General features: G+C 41.7%; 1 protein-coding gene and 1 long non-coding RNA gene across 8 annotated transcripts in view; one reads left to right on the top strand and one right to left on the bottom strand.

The window, feature by feature from the left end:
* The window catches only part of asmtl (acetylserotonin O-methyltransferase-like), an 83,558-nt gene extending 68,887 nt beyond the window's left edge, over window positions 1-14,671 (bottom strand). For 2 of the 7 annotated variants that reach the window (XM_069891986.1, XM_069891983.1), the window contains exon 1: window positions 11,958-12,185. The gene's annotated coding sequence lies outside the window, so the exon portion shown is untranslated. Of the gene's footprint in view, window positions 1-6; window positions 153-11,434; window positions 11,552-11,957; window positions 12,186-14,362; window positions 14,605-14,636 lie in introns of those variants that run through there. The other 5 variants (XM_069891982.1, XM_069891981.1, XM_069891990.1 and 2 more) reach the window with 5 other exon arrangements.
* On the top strand, window positions 11,361-13,035 carry LOC138739611 (uncharacterized). The gene is made up of 2 exons (XR_011342340.1): window positions 11,361-11,925; window positions 12,123-13,035. It is a non-coding gene; the product is annotated as an uncharacterized lncRNA (long non-coding RNA).
* Window positions 14,672-18,641: the final 3,970 nt, after the last annotated feature.

Raw genomic sequence — 18,641 nt, forward strand, 5'->3', positions numbered from 1 at the left:
GGATACCTGACATAGGCGTAGTTCTGTTGGCGTGGAGGAGAGGCACTTGCTCGTCCAGCAGATCGGACTTGTGGGCCCGCACATGTTTGCGGAGGAGCACCAGTCCTGGAGATGTGAGCCAAGCTGGGAGGGAGAACCCAGTCGCCGATTTCCTGGGGGAACGAGAAAAGGCGTTCGTGGGGGAGGGTCTGATTAGGAGCTGTGCACAAGAGCGAATTAATGGCATGGAGTGCCTTGGGGAGGACCTCTTGCAACTTGTCAACAGACCAGCCTTTGGACCTCAGGACCAGGAGGACTGCCTTCCTGATTATCCCATTTTTGCACTCTACCCAAAGTTGCCCCTTAGCTAGTCATGCAACTAACTGCAATGCCCCGTGCTACCCGGTACTAAAAGTCGGGTATCCGAACATGGTGATGATCTATGTCAGTGCCCCGATAACGGTGGCTGTGGAGGCATCAGGGAAAGGGATGGCGAAGGGAAAATGGAAATATATGTCTACGACCACAAGGAAATAGACGCTCTTGTTTGTGGAAGACAGGGGGCCCTTGAAGTCAATGCTAAGCCGTTAAAAGGGCCGAGTGGCCTTGACAATGTAGACTTGTGGCAGGTGGAAGAAGTGCACTTTGCACTCCGTACAGACCCTACGTGACTCGGTCATGGTCCGGACTTCTTGGACGGTGAAGGGGAGGTTCTGGGACTTGATGAAATGGTACAGGCGCGTGACGCCCGCCTGACAAAGGGTGTCGTGCAGCGCCTGAAGTTGCTTGGACTGCACAGTGGCGCAGGTCTGGGACAGGATGTCAGGGGAGTCATTGAACTCCCCCAGTCTGTACTGGATGTCGTATCTGAACATGGCCAGCTCGACTCTCCAGCGCAAGATCTTATCATTCTTGATCTTGCCATTCTGGGTGGTGCGGTACATGAATGCCACTGCACATTGGTCAGTGAGAAGGGTGAGCCTCTTGCCTGCCAGGTAGTGGCGCCAGCGGTGGACCGCTTCCACAATAGCCTGAGCCTCTTTTTCAATGGCAGAGGGCCCGAGCTCGGAACTGTGGAGGGTCCTGGAGAAAAAGGCCACGGGTCTGCCCCTTATTTGAGGGAGACAGTGAGGGAAACATCAGAAGCATCGCACTCCACCTGGAAAGGGGTGGTCTCGTCCACGGCATTGGCAATATCCTGCCTGATGTGAGCGAAAGCTGCTTATGCCTCGGTGGGGAGGGGGAAGGTAGTGGCTTGGATCAGTGGGCCGACCTTGTCCATAAAACAGGGAGTAATAGGAGAAAAGCCCAAGGCACCTGAGGAGGGCCTTGAGCATGTGGGGAGGGGCAATTCTATTAGTGGGCGCACGCGTTCTGGGTCAGGACCAATGACACCGTGTTCCACGATGTACCCTTGGATTGCGAGGCGGGTTGTGCTGAACACCACCTCTCTTTGTTGTAAGTGAGGTTCAGCTCCTCAGCCATCCGGAGAAATCTCTCCAGGTTGTCATCATGGTCCTGCTGGTTGTGACAATGTCCAAGTACAGGAAGGTTGCTCTTAGGCTGTGCCAGTCTACCATGCGGTCCATCTTCTGCTGAAAAACGGAGACCCCGTTAGTGACCCCAAACGACACTGGCAAAACTGGTAGAGGTGCCCTTCTACTTCAAAGGCAGTATATGGTTTATCCCGGACATGGATAAGGAGCTGGTGGTTGGTTGACTTTAGGTCATTTGTGAAGAAGGCCTTATAGCGGGCTATCTCATTGACCATGTCGGCTATTTGGGGTAGGGGGTAGGCATCCAGTTGGGTGTACCTGTTTATGGTCTGGCTCTAATCGATGATCATTCTTGGTTTGTTACCCCCTTTTAACACCAGGATGGGCTCTCAAGGGACTATGATACCTTCCGCCAGAAGCTGCCTCACTTCTGCCTTAATGAAGGTCCTGTCGGCCACGCAATAAAGCCTGTTCTTGGCAGGCTATGGGCTTGCAGTCTGACTTAAGGCAGTTGAAGAGGGCGGTTACCCGTAGTGTGGATAGGCTGCAGGTGGATTGGTGGCAGTCGCTGGGCTGTGTGCTGTGGAGTTGTCTTGGTGAATTTCTATCGTTGCTGGGTTTTGGCCTCTGGCCTCAGAACAATACCTTCTCATTTACCAAGGACAAAGGGTTTTAAATGATTTTGATTAAACCTGCATCCACATTGCTTTTATTGAAAATCATTTGGAGATAGGACTTAAATTGAATAATCAGACTGGCCTAGTCAAACTGAGTTAAGGATCATGTTTACATCTGATCCACATCCATGTGACAAAATATTAAAAACTGGTATCTTGAAAGACTAGAGCATGAAGCAATATTAAAACTAATTAATTATCCAACCTGACCTGTTGAGTTCTTACAACATTTTCTGCTTTTAATTCTGGTGCACGGAATGTTGATTGCTTTAAAAAAAAATGTTGCATGGAGTTTGTAATTGCTTATCAATAGAACATTAAAGCATAGAAAACAAGTCCTTCGGCCCAATCAGTCTGTGCTGAACTATTCTGCCTGGTTTCACTGCCCCGTAACCATACCCTATCCCTCCATATGAAAGGAGGTCTTAGTACTTTTTTTAGGAAAGAATATGGAAATGTGTTTTATGTGTTTGTATGTGACCTACACTTAAAAAAAAACCTGCCACAATTTATCTCCTTTTAAAACATATCTATATACAAAATAAAATATAATATAATCTGTCACAATATCACATCAACCAGATCTGCTTCCTGCAATTCAGTTTATATTCTGCAGCCTAAAACAATAAAATTTGTTTTGTATCAATGCACATGTTTTGGCTTTAAAGATGTCAGTTCAACATCTAGGGCAGAAGGGCCTGTATTGTTCTATGTTCTGTACCCCTCCCATCCACGTACCTGTTGAATGTCTTTCTTAAGTGATAAATTGAGCCCATATTCACTACTTCAGTTGGCAGCTTGTTCCATACACTTCTTTGTGTGAAGAAGTTCTCCTGAATGTTGTCTTTAAATTTCTACCCTTTCACCCTTAACCAATATCATCTGGTTTATATCTTGCCTATCCTCAGTGAAAAAAACCTACTTGCCCTTACTCCCATCGATACCATCATAATTTTAAATACCTCTATTAAATCTCCATTCTTCTATGCTCTTGGCAGTAACATCCTAACCAGTTTAGCCTTTCCTTATAACTCAGTTCCTCAAGTCCTGGCAAGATTCTGGTCAATCTCTGCACCTTTTCAAGTTTGTTGATATCTTCTGTTGTTAGGTGACCAAATCTGGACACAATACTCTAAATTTGACCTCAACAATGTCTTATACAACTTGACCATAACATCCCAACTCCTGCTCTCAATACCTTGATTTATGAAGGCCAAAGTATCAAAAGCTCCTTTTAGGTCAAATATACCAGTTATAACACTTTTGTGGAATTATGTATCTGTATTCTCATATATTTCTGCTCTATTACACTCCTCAGTGCCCTACCATTTTCCATGTACATCTTACCTTGGTTTGCCCTTTGTTACAAGTCCAGAAGACTCCAAAACACAGCAGCAATAGATATTCACCATGACAAGTGGATACTTAAACAAAAGTTGATTTTAATTATCTTTAAACATTAAAATAAAATCAAACTTTAACTTATCTCCATTGACTTACTTAACCTAACTTAACCCCCTTCTCATTGTAAGTGCATATGTATACAATGTGTGTAAGTTTAGAAAATTTCTTTGGTTCACAGTCAAATCTCACTTCTCATTCCTCCAAGTTCACTGGTTGCAGGCAATTCTTATACTGTGTACAGAATTTAACATTAATAAAGTTCATCAGGCTTTGGTGCTTGAAAGGTAAATGGTAACTGCTCAGGAAGGTTTTTAATCAGTTTTCAGAGAGAGATTTAACCATATACAGCACAGAACAAACCAATTTGGCCCTACTAGTCCATGCCGGAACAAATCCCCACCCTCCTAGTCCCACTGACCAGCACCTGGTCCATACCCCTCCAATCCTCTCCCCTCCATGTAATTATCCAGTCTTTCCTTAAATGTAAATAACGTCCTTGCTTCAACCACCTCTGCCGGAAGCTTATTCCACATCCCAACCACCCATTGCATGAAGAAATTTCCCCTCATGTTCCCCTTATAATTTTCCCCCCTGCAATCTCAAACCATGGCCTCTGGTTTGAATATCCCCCAATCTTAATTGAAAAAGCCTATCCATGTTGACTCTCTCTGTCCCTTTAAAATCTTGAACACCTCCATCAAATCCCCCCCTTCTTCTCTTTGGCTTGGCTTCGCGGACGAAGATTTATGGAGGGGGTAAAAAGTCCACGTCAGCTGCAGGCTCGTTTGTGGCTGACCAGTCCGATGCGGGACAGGCAGACACGATTGCAGCGGTTGCAAGGGAAAATTGGTTGGTTGGGGTTGGGTGTTGGGTTTTTCCTCCTTTGCCTTTTGTCAGTGAGGTGGGCTCTGCGGTCTTCTTCAAAGGAGGCTGCTGCCCGCCAAACTGTGAGGCGCCAAGATGCACGGTTTGAGGCGTTATCAGCCCACTGGCGGTGGTCAATGTGGCAGGCACCAAGAGATTTCTTTAGGCAGTCCTTGTACCTTTTCTTTGGTGCACCTCTGTCACGGTGGCCAGTGGAGAGCTCGCCATATAATACGATCTTGGGAAGGCGATGGTCCTCCATTCTGGAGACGTGACCCATCCAGCGCAGCTGGATCTTCAGCAGCGTGGACTCGATGCTGTCGACCTCTGCCATCTCGAGTACCTCGACGTTAGGGGTGTGAGCGCTCCAATGGATGTTGAGGATGGAGCGGAGACAACGCTGGTGGAAGCGTTCTAGGAGCCGTAGGTGGTGCCGGTAGAGGACCCATGATTCGGAGCCGAACAGGAGTGTGGGTATGACAACGGCTCTGTATACGCTTATCTTTGTGAGGTTTTTCAGTTGGTTGTTTTTCCAGACTCTTTTGTGTAGTCTTCCAAAGGCGCTATTTGCCTTGGCGAGTCTGTTGTCTATCTCATTGTCGATCCTTGCATCTGATGAAATGGTGCAGCCGAGATAGGTAAACTGGTTGACCGTTTTGAGTTTTGTGTGCCCGATGGAGATGTGGGGGGGCTGGTAGTCATGGTGGGGAGCTGGCTGATGGAGGACCTCAGTTTTCTTCAGGCTGACTTCCAGGCCAAACATTTTGGCAGTTTCCGCAAAGCAGGACGTCAAGCGCTGAAGAGCTGGCTCTGAATGGGCAACTAAAGCGGCATCATCTGCAAAGAGTAGTTCACGGACAAGTTTCTCTTGTGTCTTGGTGTGAGCTTGCAGGCGCCTCAGATTGAAGAGACTGCCATCCGTGCGGTACCGGATGTAAACAGCGTCTTCATTGTTGGGGTCTTTCATGGCTTGGTTCAGCATCATGCTGAAGAACATTGAAAAGAGGGTTGGTGCCAGAACACAGCCTTGCTTCACGCCATTGTTAATGGAGAAGGGTTCAGAGAGCTCATTGCTGTATCTGACCCGACCTTGTTGGTTTTCGTGCAGTTGGATAATCATGTTGAGGAACTTTGGGGGACATCCGATGCGCTCTAGTATTTGCCAAAGCCCTTTCCTGCTCACGGTGTCGAAGGCTTTGGTGAGGTCAACAAAGGTGATGTAGAGTCCTTTGTTTTGTTCTCTACACTTTTCTTGGAGCTGTCTGAGGGCAAAGACCATGTCAGTGGTTCCTCTGTTAGCGCGAAAGCCGCACTGTGATTCTGGGAGAATATTCTCAGCGACACTAGGTATTATTCTATTTAGTAGAATCCTAGCGAAGATTTTGCCTGCAATGGAGAGCAACGTGATTCCCCTGTAGTTTGAGCAGTCTGATTTCTCGCCTTTGTTTTTGTACAGGGTGATGATGGTGGCATCACGAAGATCCTGAGGCAGTTTACCTTGGTCCCAACAAAGCTTGAAAAACTCATGCAGTTTGGCATGCAGAGTTTTGCCGCCAGCCTTCCAGACTTCTGGAACCCTCAACCTCAACCCTCAACCATGACAAATGGTTACTTAAAGACCCAGGCTGCTCAAGCTTTCTCTGTAACTCAAACCCTGACATCCTGTCAACATTCTCGTGAACCTTCTCTGCACTCTCTCTATTTTGGTTATATTCTTCCTATAATTCGGTGACCAAAACTGCACACAGTTGTTCCAGGATATCCACAACTGATGAACTTCCATCAATCATCTCAGAGTCTTGCTGGTGAAACTTGCCCCTTCAAGGTTCTCTAGATGAAAACATCTTTCTTTCAGGTCACCACAAAGTTCCTTTTTGTTTCCTATATTTCAAGTGAAACATTAGACATCCAGTCCTCTCCTCTTGCATGAACCATAAAGGCTTTGACCAAGCTGTCTTCCAAAATGGAGTTTTTCCAAAACCTTGCCAGCTTGTCCTGTTCCAGTCCCAGCTTGAAGTGATCTCTCTCTCTCTCTCTCTCTCTCTCTCTCTCTCTCTCTCTCTCTCTCTCTCTCTCAGAGAAAGCTTGTTTCTCTCTCTCTCCTTGTAAAACCACATGACCCTCTCAGAACAGCAAGTTCTCTTCAAGACAGCAGCGGCTCCAACATGCCTTTTCCAAACAACAATCCATTAGTGAAGTTAGTTGAGCACTCTTCAAGCTCTTTTAAAAGCTCTGGAGCCGATACGTCTACCATGTAGCCGAGTTCCAGTATTTTAAATAAGATCTGTTTTAACTCTACCTTAACCCTCCTGTAACAAACCTTTCTCAATTTATCTCCCAAAAACATACACTGTCACACCTTCAAAAAATCAACACATCACTTGTCTACATTAAATTATCACTGCCATTTTTCTGCCAATTTTTCCTGCTGGTCCAGTTCCCTCTGCAAGCTTTGGAAGCCTTCCTCACTCTCCACTACACCTCCAATTTTTGTGGCATCTACAAACTTGTTGATCCAAGTTCCCACATTATCATCCAGATAATTTATATAGATGACAAACAATGGACCTGCCACTGGTTCTTTTTTTGAAAATTTTATTTTTCATTTGCATCCATATGTACATATAAATTCTTCATCATATAACAAGACAATATCATAAAAACAATACAAAATGTTATATTTTTCTTTTTATTCCCCCTCCCCAAGAAAAAAAAAGAACACAACTAAATTTATCATTCCTAACATATTATTTTATCCTTTACACATTAATTGGGAGGAGTGGGTGTTATGGACAACGTGGGTGGACTCTTACTGATGAAATCCATATTTGATTTCCTAGTCATATAAAAATTTTCAGGTTGATTCCTTAAATTATGTAATCTTTTCTAATGGTCTACAAGTTTGAATTTCCGAATGCCATCTATCCAACCTAATAAAATTATCTGACTTCTGTGTTTCGGCTGTACATTTCTGTGCCACCGCTATTGCTACACTCAAAAATTTTTGTTGATATTTATCTAACCAATTTAGTATCAATGAAACATAAATCACCAAGCAAAAATATTCTGGGATCATTTGGTATCTATCTTCATAATTTGATCCAATAATATATTCAAATCCTCCCAAAATGTTCTCACAAGACCAAACTGCATGTAATAAGGTTCCTGTTTCTTTGTAACATCTGAAATATTTGTCAGAACAAGTTGAATTAAGTCCATGTAATTTATACAGAGTGTAGTATAATTGGTATAAAAAATTATATTGTACCATTTGATATCTAACATTAATTGTATTGGCTACACTCTCCTGGCACAATCTTGACCAGGTCTCATCATGAATTTGTACATTTAAATCTTTTTCCCATTTTTTAAAAACTTAGATTGTTCCTTTTTCTGCATTGTGTCTTGTAACTGTATATACATATTAGTAATAAATGTATGAATTATTAAATACTCAAATGTTCTCTATTCTGGAAGTCTAAAATTCATGCATAATTTCTTTTTTAAATATGATTTAAGCTGATAGTATGAAAAAATAGTTTTATGTGGTATATTGTATTTCATTTGTTCAAAAGTCAAAAAAAACCTAAGAAGCAATCTTTTACCCTCTTTATCCCATGATTGTGCCAGATATCAAAGAAATTATCATTTAAAGTAAAAGGAATAAGTGGATTCTGCTTTAACATCATCTTAGCTATTTGGTTGTTCTTAATTCCTCTTTTTATATGAATTCCATTCCATATCTTGAATAAATGTTTTAAAATCGGTACTTATTTCAAAAGTTCCCTGTTCCATTTATACAAAAAAATGTTCTGGATTATTTCTCTTACATTATTCATTTTAATCTGTACCCACGCCATCTTCTCCCCAATTTGATAACAGGAGGATAGAAATCTTAATTGAGCTGCTTTGTAATAATTTTTAAAATTCGATAATCGTAATCTTCCATAATCAAATTTACAAGTTAATTTTCACAAAGCTATCCTTGGCATTTTACTATGCCAAATAAACTTTCTTACACGTTTATTTAATTCTTGAAAAAACATTGATGGTATAGGAATGGGTAACGATTGAAATAAATATTGCAACCTTGGAAAAATACTCATCTTTATATAATTTACCCTTCCTATTAAAGTTATTGGTAAATCTTTCCATCTCTTTAAATCTTTTTTTTTGTAATGGTAGATAATTCAATTTAAATAAATTATTTAAATATCTATCAATATTAATTCCTAAATATTTAATTGCTTTTTCCCACTTAAACTTCATCACCTGCTTACTTAATGTATAGTCCCCATCATTCATAGGCATCACTTCACTCTTTCCTACATTGACTTTATAACCTGATATCAAACCATATTCTGTCAATCGTACAATTATTTTCTTCAAAGTTATTTCTGGTTCTGTAAGATATAATAAAACATCATCTGCAAACAAGCTAATTTTATGTTCTCAATCTTCTATCGTAAAGCCTTTAATCTCATTATCTCTTCTTATCACTTCTGCCAATGGTTCATTAGCCAATGCAAATAAAAATGGTGATAATGGGCATCCTTGTCTAGATGACCTTTCTAATGGAAAAAGTTTCGATATTTGCCTATTCGTGACCACTTTAGCTTTTGGATAATTATACAAGGCTTATCCAATTTATAAAATCATTTGGAAATTTGAAAACATAACATATAACATAACATTCAATACTTTAAATAAAAAGTATAATCCTAACCTATCAAACACTTTTTCTGCGTCTAAAGCCACTGCTACTGCTGGTATTTTTTTCTTTCTGGGCTACATTTAATAGACATAAATTTAACTATATTGTCCACAGATCTTCTATGTTAAATAAAGCCAGTCTGATCCATATTTATTAATTTAGGTAAAGATTTAGTTAATCTGTAAGCTAATAATTTGGATACAATTTTATAATCTCTATTTCATAACTTTCCCTTTTTTAGGAATAACTTATTAATGAAAAGATTCTGATAGATTTTCATTTGATCCAAAAGATCCATAAAAACAGGAATTAACAACTGCTTGAATTCTTTATAAAACTCTGGAATGAAACAGTCCTCTCCCGGAGCCTTATTATTTGGCAAAGACATCAAAATAGCATATACTTCAACATTCATAAAGGAAATAGATAATTCCCTTTTTTCATTGACATTTAATTGAGGCAACGTAACTTGTGAAAGATGCTCATCTATTTTTCCTCACCCTTTAAAGATTCGGACTGCTACAATTGTTTATAAAAATTCCTAAAATTATCATTAATTTCTTTGCATTTTATATGTAATTTGATCAGTTTCTCTTTTTGTTGCTATAATTCTTCTTGATAATTGCCCTATTTTGAGTTGCCGTGCTAAATGGTATCACCTAATTCATAATAGTTCTGTCATGTGCACAATACATCTCTTTCTACTTTATAAGATTGTATTGTATTAAGTTTCTTTTTTTAATTCCAATAATCTTAGTTTCTCTTCATTTTTATGAACATGCAATTTATTTTCTAAATACAATATATCTTTGTCTAATTGATCTACTTCTTTCATAAATTCCTTCTTTATCTTATTATTTGTCCTTTTAAATCTCTTTGGCTTGGCTTCGCGGACGAAAATTTATGGAGGGGTAAAAGTCCACGTCAGCTGCAGGCTTGTTTGTGGCTGACAAGTCCGATGAGGGACAGGCAGACACGGTTGCAGTGGTTGCAGGGGAAAATTGGTTGGTTGGGGTTGGGTGTTGGGTTTTTCCTCCTTTGTCTTTTGTCAATGAGGTGGGCTCTGCGGTCTTCTTCAAAGGAGGTTGCTGCCCGCCAAACTGTGAGGCGCCAAGATGCACGGTTTGAGGCGATATCAGCCCACTGGCGGTGGTCAATGTGGCAGGCACCAAGAGATTTCTTTAGGCAGTCCTTGTACCTTTTCTTTGGTGCACCTCTGTCACGGTGGCCAGTGGAGAGCTCGCCATATAACACGATCTTGGGAAGGCGATGGTCCTCCATTCTGGAGACGTGACCCATCCAGCGCAGCTGGATCTTCAGCAGCGTGGACTCGATGCTGTCGGCCTCTGCCATCTCGAGTACTTCGACGTTAGGGATGAAAGCGCTCCAATGGATGTTGAGGATGGAGCGGAGACAACGCTGGTGGAAGCGTTCTAGGAGCCGTAGGTGGTGCCGGTAGAGGACCCATGATTCGGAGCCGAACAGGAGTGTGGGTATGACAACGGCTCTGTATACGCTTATCTTTGTGAGGTTTTTCAGTTGGTTGTTTTTCCAGACTCTTTTGTGTAGTCTTCCAAAGGCGCTATTTGCCTTGGCGAGTCTGTTGTCTATCTCATTGTCGATCCTTGCATCTGATGAAATGGTGCAGCCGAGATAGGTAAACTGGTTGACCGTTTTGAGTTTTGTGTGCCCGATGGAGATGTCCTTTTAAATAGGCTTTATTTATTTGCTACTGTGTTCATTAATTTCTAGAAAAAACTATCTTGTCTTATAAATTCATAAAAGTCCTTCCTCTTTGGAAGTACTGTATTAAATTTCCATCTATAACCTATATTTTGTTCTTATTTTGATAACATTCTTGCTTGATATTCAATCTTATGAACTCTAGCTTGTAATTGTGTAGAGACTAAAAATGTATCAATATGTGAATACATCTTATGTCTAAAAGAATTTTAAAAATAGTCCCTATCATTTGGATGAATTTTCCTCCAACTATCAACAAGTCTCATCTCATTCATTAAATCTGTCATGATTTTAACTGCTTTATTTTTAACCTGATCTATCTAGTTTTGAATCAAAAGTAAGATTAAAATCTCCATGCATTATTATTTTGCACTGCTTCAGTCAACCGTAGCTACATATGACTGTAAATCAATCAGTATCACATCACAGGTCAGCAAATAAATAACCAGGAGACCAATCGCTTTTCCCTTCATGATCGACCGAACAAACAGCAAGGGGCGTCTTAGAAGGTAATGGTTTGGACATTTGAAAAACTATTTTACAACCTACTCACTCACTTTGGTGACTCGGAGTAGGCCAAGTGGTTGTCTAGTGTGCCTCGTGAACTGCGCAACAAGTCTGGCCAACAGGTGGCAAGGTCAGGAGAACGCTTATCAGCAACATTTTAAACCATCTGCAGACATCAAAAGGCTGCGTGCTTTTGCTCGACACAACATAGCATTAGCACCACAGTTTCTCCAGAATGTTAACCACATCCCGCACGTCATTACGCTGAAGTGGTTGTTTATCAGCAAGTTGTCTGCAGCCGGCAGCACAGAGATTTAAAACTTGCCTGTTCACACTTTGGGAGATTTGTATCTCAGCAGCTGTGACTGGAGGGATGTTTCACCAGCCTCCCTCAAAGACCACTCGACCCGGAAATGACCAGCAACCCGACCTCGAGAGAAGAAGCCCGCGATACGGGGGACAACCACTTACTCTCCCATGAAAAGATCACACAACCCAGAGGGTAGCCAGCCACCCTCCGATGGAAGATTCTGTGATCCAGGTAACCTGCGAACTAAAGAATAAAAGAGCCACCTGTCGTTGATGCTACTGTGACCTTTTCCTTCCGACCAGGCAGATAATACAGGTTTTTCAGTCCCAGCGCGGCACCACTCAGTACAACATTGTCTGTTGTTAATGCTACTGATGACTTTTCCTGATGACCAAGCAGATAGTACAGGTTTTTCTGTCCCAATACAGCACTGCTCAGCATAGCACAGCCTACCAGCGTGGCGGCCAGCCAGCAGACTTTACAGCAATGATGGACAGTCGCTCAGTACAGTACCACCTGTCACCGTCTGTATGACACTACAGATATTAAGCAGCAATGGAGTCGCTCCGCAGAGCGCCACCTATCATCTCCTGTGTGTCATTAAAGACTTTAGCTGCTACTTGACTTTCTACAGTTAATGTTTTCCTACCAGACTTTGAGATTAGTATTATAGACTCTCACAATTACCAACAACCTGCTTACAGTATGGTTTTTCAGTTTTGGTAATGCATCTCAAATGTTTGATATGTTCTGGATTTCTCATGTGCCTAAACTGTAATTATCTGTAATCAACTCTTGACTTTTTGCAACTGTCTGTGCTTACCTTTTGAATACTTTAAGTGTCTCACGATTCCTACTGTATTTATTCGTGTTGTCAATAATTGCTTTCTACTAGATTGAGCCCCGTTATACATATTACTTCCTCCCCCAGCAGGCTTCATACACGATGCACCGGCACGGCACCACAAATGGCAAGTCAGTTTCACTCTCTATGGCGGAATGTTCACACTAATTCAGAACTGCTGAGCCAGTTGATCATTTACCGCTGATTCTGGAGGGAGCTGTGTAATGGTATGGTTGGAGGGAGTGGGCAGAACCAGCGCTAACAGCTCCTGTCTTGTGACAGCTAGACACAACAGCCTCCATCTACTGGCAACTAGCCACTATAGCCATGAGGCATAATGACTCAGCAACTCCCGTAGGTCTACTGAGAAGCCCTGGCCTACTCAACGTAGCTGTGTCATGAGGTCATTAGCACTTCAGATATATTAACACCAGGTCACATGTGTGTCTATATCAAGCCTGATAACACTGTAATAAACACTCTTTGCTGGCTGACAACTTCAGGTGTGGTCTCATTATTTCAACATGATGGTGTACGAACACAAACATCATCTGCCACATGCTCTTAATATACCGGTAGAAGCCCTTAGGATACTCCTTCACCTTGTATGACAAATCAACCTCATGTTTTCTTTTAGTCCACTTGATATCCTGTTTAAATTTTTTCCTGTATTTTTTTATACTCCTCGAATACATCATTTGCACCTTGTTGCCTATATTTGTGCATCCATGGCCTGTTCCCTTTCCTGCTCCTGATTCTTTCTTTGGCTTGGCTTCGCGGACGAAGATTTATGGAGGGGGTAAAAGTCCACGTCAGCTGCAGGCTCGTTTGTGGCTGACAAGTCCGATGCGGGACAGGCAGACACGGTTGCAGCGGCTGCAGGGGAAAAATGGTTGGTTGGGGTTGGGTGTTGGGTTTTTCCTCCTTTGCCTTTTGTCAGTGAGGTGGGCTCTGCGGTCTTCTTCAAAGGAGGTTGCTGCCCGCCAAACTGTGAGGCGCCAAGATGCACGGTTTGAGGCGAGATCAGCCCACTGGCGGTGGTCAATGTGGCAGGCACCAAGAGATTTCTTTAGGCAGTCCTTGTACCTTTTCTTTGGTGCACCTCTGTCTTGGTGGCCAGTGGAGAGCTCGCCATAGAACACGATCTTGGGAAGGCGATGGTCCTCCATTCTGGAGACGTGACCCACCCAGCGCAGCTGGATCTTCAGCAGCGTGGACTCGATGCTGTCGACCTCTGCCATCTCGAGTACTTCGACGTTAGGGATGAAAGCGCTCCAATGGATGTTGAGGATGGAGCGGAGACAACGCTGGTGGAAGCGTTCTAGGAGCCGTAGGTGATGCCGGTAGAGGACCCATGATTCGGAGCTGAACAGGAGTGTGGGTATGACAACGGCTCTGTATACACTTATCTTTGTGAGGTTTTTCAGTTGGTTGTTTTTCCAGACTCTTTTGTGTAGTCTTCCAAAGGCACTATTTGCCTTGGCGAGTCTGTTATCTATCTCATTGTCGATCCTTGCATCTGATGATATGGTGCAGCCGAGATAGGTAAACTGGTTGACCGTTTTGAGTTTTGCTGATTAACACCCAGCTATCTTCCTTCTGCTTCCTTGATAAGATTTCATTCCTGATACTGTTGACTTGGCCTCTCAAATGATCCGGAGTTCATCCAACTCTAGCTCCAATTCCCTCACTCTGTTTGTAAGGAGTGAAACACTAAAGTCTGCGTGCACAGTGATTGAAGTAAAAACACAATGCTGGAAAAACTCTGCAGGTCAAACAGCATACTTTGTATAGCAAAGATAAAATATAAAAACCTGTCCTCACCTTTGACTTCTTGCTGAATTATTTTGTTGTTCAACTCAACTGAATCCTGCACCGCCGCCTCTCGAACCAAAGTCTCAAAATCCCCACTCTTATACTGGCCACTCCCACAGTGGTTGCTCCACTTCAGCACCCTTCCCTTTATTGGTTACATCTAAATTAGCTAATGGAGAAATGTAAAACAAGGATCCAGCTTTCCTGACTCTTTTAAAATGTGCATCTTCTCATTCCAAGGTCTATTCCTGCAGTTCTCGACGAGAAACAGACAAATGCCTACCTTTCCTGGAGCTTTTTAAACCCTCCTCTTCTTGGTTCCAAGTCCCACTCTTGCAGTTCCTGACAGAAACAAGCAGGCACCAATCATTGCCAGTGCTTATTAGGAACATGTGGAAAATGTGCAACCCCATAACCTTATGTGACACGAATTGCAGCATTTCACAATTTGGCAATATTTATTAAATAGATAATGAATACTTTTGTTTATGCAAGGCATTTTATTTTTACAAAGAATGATAAATGCCTGGAATGCAGATACGACAGTAGTTTTTGTCAAGATTTGGAATGGAATATAAAAACCTCTTTAGGCCACGATGTTGTTCCAACCTATGTAAACCTATTCCACAGCAATCTAATTTTTCCTTAGCTAAGGCCCATAACCCTCTAATATCCATGAGCCTAAGAGTCTTTTGAATGTCCCGTTTGTATGAGCCTCTATCACCAACCCCGGCAATTTCTGTTCAATTCATCCACCATTTCTTTGTTCCCCACTACCTCTCCAGTGTTGTTTTCCAACACTCAAATGTTCCCTCTTTAACTCTTCATAAATCTGAGAAAAGTTTTGGTATCCTCTTTTAAGATACTGGATAGCTTATCTTGATATTTCATCATTTCTCCCCTCATTGGGTGGAGATATTGTAAAACTTTATTTAAATTGTTATCTTACTTTTCTTGTCCAAATACTTTTATTTTCAACTTATTACAGCTAGGATTCATTTGGTAAGAGATGCAATTACCAAAATTCAGATAACCTTAGCCATGTGTTTGTTTTTTAATCTGTGAATAGTGTCATGCTGAGAGCTGAGAGCCCACCTCACTGACAAAAGGCAAAGGAGGAAAAACCCAACACCCAACCCCAACCAACCAATTTTCCCCTGAAACCGCTGCAACCGTGTCTGCCTGTCCCGCATCGGACTTGTCAGCCACAAACGAGCCTGCAGCTGACGTGGACATTTACCCCCTCCATAAATCTTCGTCCGTGAAGCCAAGCCAAAGAAAGAGTGTTGATGATCACCGTATAATAAGTTGCATCTGTGCATCGTACAGCCCTAATGTAAGTACCTCTCCATTCATTCATTAATTCATTCATTGGTGAGGCTGGGATTGGTTTTCTATAATTTGTTCCACAAAGGCTGTTAAAACTTGAAATTCTTCATTGCAGGAAATGGTTTTGGCTTGTATGCCTTATGGCAAAATATGACAAATAAATTTGAAGTAATGGAAGACCCTGAGCACTGAGGGCCTGACTGGGACACTTGCAGGGAGGTGAGTTGGGTTGTCAGTGTGGCGAAGGTGCACCGAGGGCCTGACCAGGACACTTGCGTGGAGGTGAATTGGGTTGTCAGCGTGGGGAAGGTGTGCCAGAGGCCTGACCGGGACACTTGCGTGGAGGTGAATTGGGTTGTCAGCGTGGGGAAGGTGTGCCACAGGCCTGACCGGGACACTTGCGTGGAGGTGAATTGGGTTGTCAGCGTGGGGAAGGTGTGCCAGAGGCCTGATCGGGACATTTGTGTGGAGGTAAGTCGGTTTGTACCGAGGGTCTGACTGGAACACCAGGATGAAGAGCTGGCGAATGCCGCTCACCGCTGGGGCGACTCTCCCCGTGTCTCCCCTATCCCTGCCTAATAGGAATTTATGTCTTTATTAGTATTAGGTATACTTGTAAAGTTTTATCTGTAAACTTGGGGGTGTGGTGTTAATTATGACAGTGGCATGCTTAGTGTAGCAGCCAGCACAACATTGTTAAAGTGCCAGCGACAGGGGTTCAAATTTATATTTAAATTTTGTAAGCTATGGGAATTACTTGATTAAAGTGAACTTTTAATAATTAAAAACAGATTTGTTTTCAAATTGCTTTACATTTTGCACTCTTTTGTCTTTTAAACCATATATTCTTAATGCAGGAGTGTTAGTTAGTTATTGTAAAGAATTAAACCAGGGATAAAGGAGGTGCAAAGTGGATGCCTTGAGCTCAAGTTCATTGCTGGAGAGGATAGAGTGCCTGGCCTCTACAGGTGTTACAGAGGCGCAAGAGGAGGTGGCATTGGAGATATCCATGGACACTGTCTCCAACATTTTTGCTTCACTTTTTAAAATCTTGCTAGCGGAGCTTGTCTAGTGATGTTTCTTTGTGTGCCTTTACCAGGCAAGGCAAAGGAAAAAGATTTCAGTATTTTGTGGACATGACTATAAATGGAATCTTAGATCTAGGAAGCTACAGTACATGGCATGCTGACCAGATTATGTGAAAAGACTATGAACAACATAATGACAAATGAAAATATTTGGATTTGATCCAACCACATTGTGTAAGATGGACGATGATCTGTTGTTCTTCAAGCTTGGACTGAACGTTGATTGCTCAGACATGATCCAAGGTCAGTCAGGAAATCAATGCCTTGTCTTTATTGAAAACTGGACTGAAAAGTCATGACCTGATAGGCATGCAACCATCTGGCTTGTTTGCTTAGATTGGGACGTATTAGAATGTGCACTTTCCACAACCATCAAAGCGCTTGTTGAACAAACACAAAAATATCATGACAAGATATGATCTTGTTATTTACGCAAGTAAAGAATAAGAACATTAATGTGGAGGTCACTGAAGGGAAAGCTCTCTCCTCTTATTCCAAAATAATGCTGCGGAGAAAATAGGAAATAATTATTATTATGAAAATCTGCCAGATACTGCTCCCTTCTACTCAGTTTAGAAAATGGGTGAATCAACTGAGTTGAGAGTGTTCCCTCAAATATGCCTTTCCTCATTGTGCAATAGATAAATTCTGTAACAATATAACTTACCTAATTTACTGAACCACAGAACTTTTCTTCATGTAATTCAACTGAATAAGTTAGCATTTTTTAAATTTGAATAAGTGTTCTGGATACATGTTATCTTTGAAATGCAAGTGATCCAATATCATATTTAATGATAACATCTAGATTTACTATGAATATGAAGGAATTATTTCAGGCAAAATGTAACAGCTCAAGACAAATTAATCCAGTGTACAGATGCTGTATATTTAATTTCATTTTTGCCTGTTTGATGACCATGTTTAAAAGCAGGGTGATTCTTCACAGAGATTGGGGGAGAATGGACAGTTAGGGGTAGATTGCATGCTTCTTGTTGAAAGGAGACAAATTCCAACATGTACTTTGATAAATCCAGGTCAAAGTTGTTAACTGAACTGCAATGTTCCACATAAAATAGTGAGATAACATTTTTCTTTATCGAGTTGGAATTATGCAGATTTGACCTGTGATTAAGTTTAAGATTTATTCACATCAAATTCTGGAGAACTGCAAAGATCCAAATATGTACAAAACATATCTTGAATAGTATTTGGTAAATTAAGTTTCTCTGAACCAGGTTATCTTAGAGCAAAAAATGTTTCTAATTTCAATGTAAGTTCTGGTGGAAAGAATCAGATACAACTTTAAATGAAGAATAAGTCAGAAAGAGATCTCAGTGAACCAGGTCTGAAGTAATAATCTCGTTATCCAGCATATTTTAGCGGATAAGTCATTCTGATTCACTTTAGAATGGAATTATAAAACATCACATACAAATCATTTGTGAGGAACAACAGCCTAATTATGTACAAATTGGCTTTTAATGACATTTTGTTTCAAAGCAAAGCAGCAGAAAATAGGGAGTCCGAAACTTTTTGACAGAATGTTCCAGAGAAAACCAAGGCAGCTAATTTATCCTGGGATGTGGAGAATAGCATTTTCCTGTACCCATTGGAGTTTAGGAGAATGACTGGTGATTTTATTTTAATGCATCAGATTTTAAAAGGGGTTGAAGGCCAAGATTCCAAGGCTGGAATTTTGGAATTAAGGTACTGTACATAATCTCAAGAAGAAAGATTGGGCATTTATCACAGAGATGTGGAGTCAATGTGGTGATATAGCCACCACTATAGCGGCACTCCTACCGGCCTACTGCAGGGGGCAACCATTGTACCTGCAGGTAGGTAACCTGAGAGCTGTCCCCACCTTG

Source organism: Narcine bancroftii, chromosome 7 (assembly GCF_036971445.1).
Source record: "Narcine bancroftii isolate sNarBan1 chromosome 7, sNarBan1.hap1, whole genome shotgun sequence".
NCBI classification, from domain to species: domain Eukaryota; kingdom Metazoa; phylum Chordata; class Chondrichthyes; order Torpediniformes; family Narcinidae; genus Narcine; species Narcine bancroftii.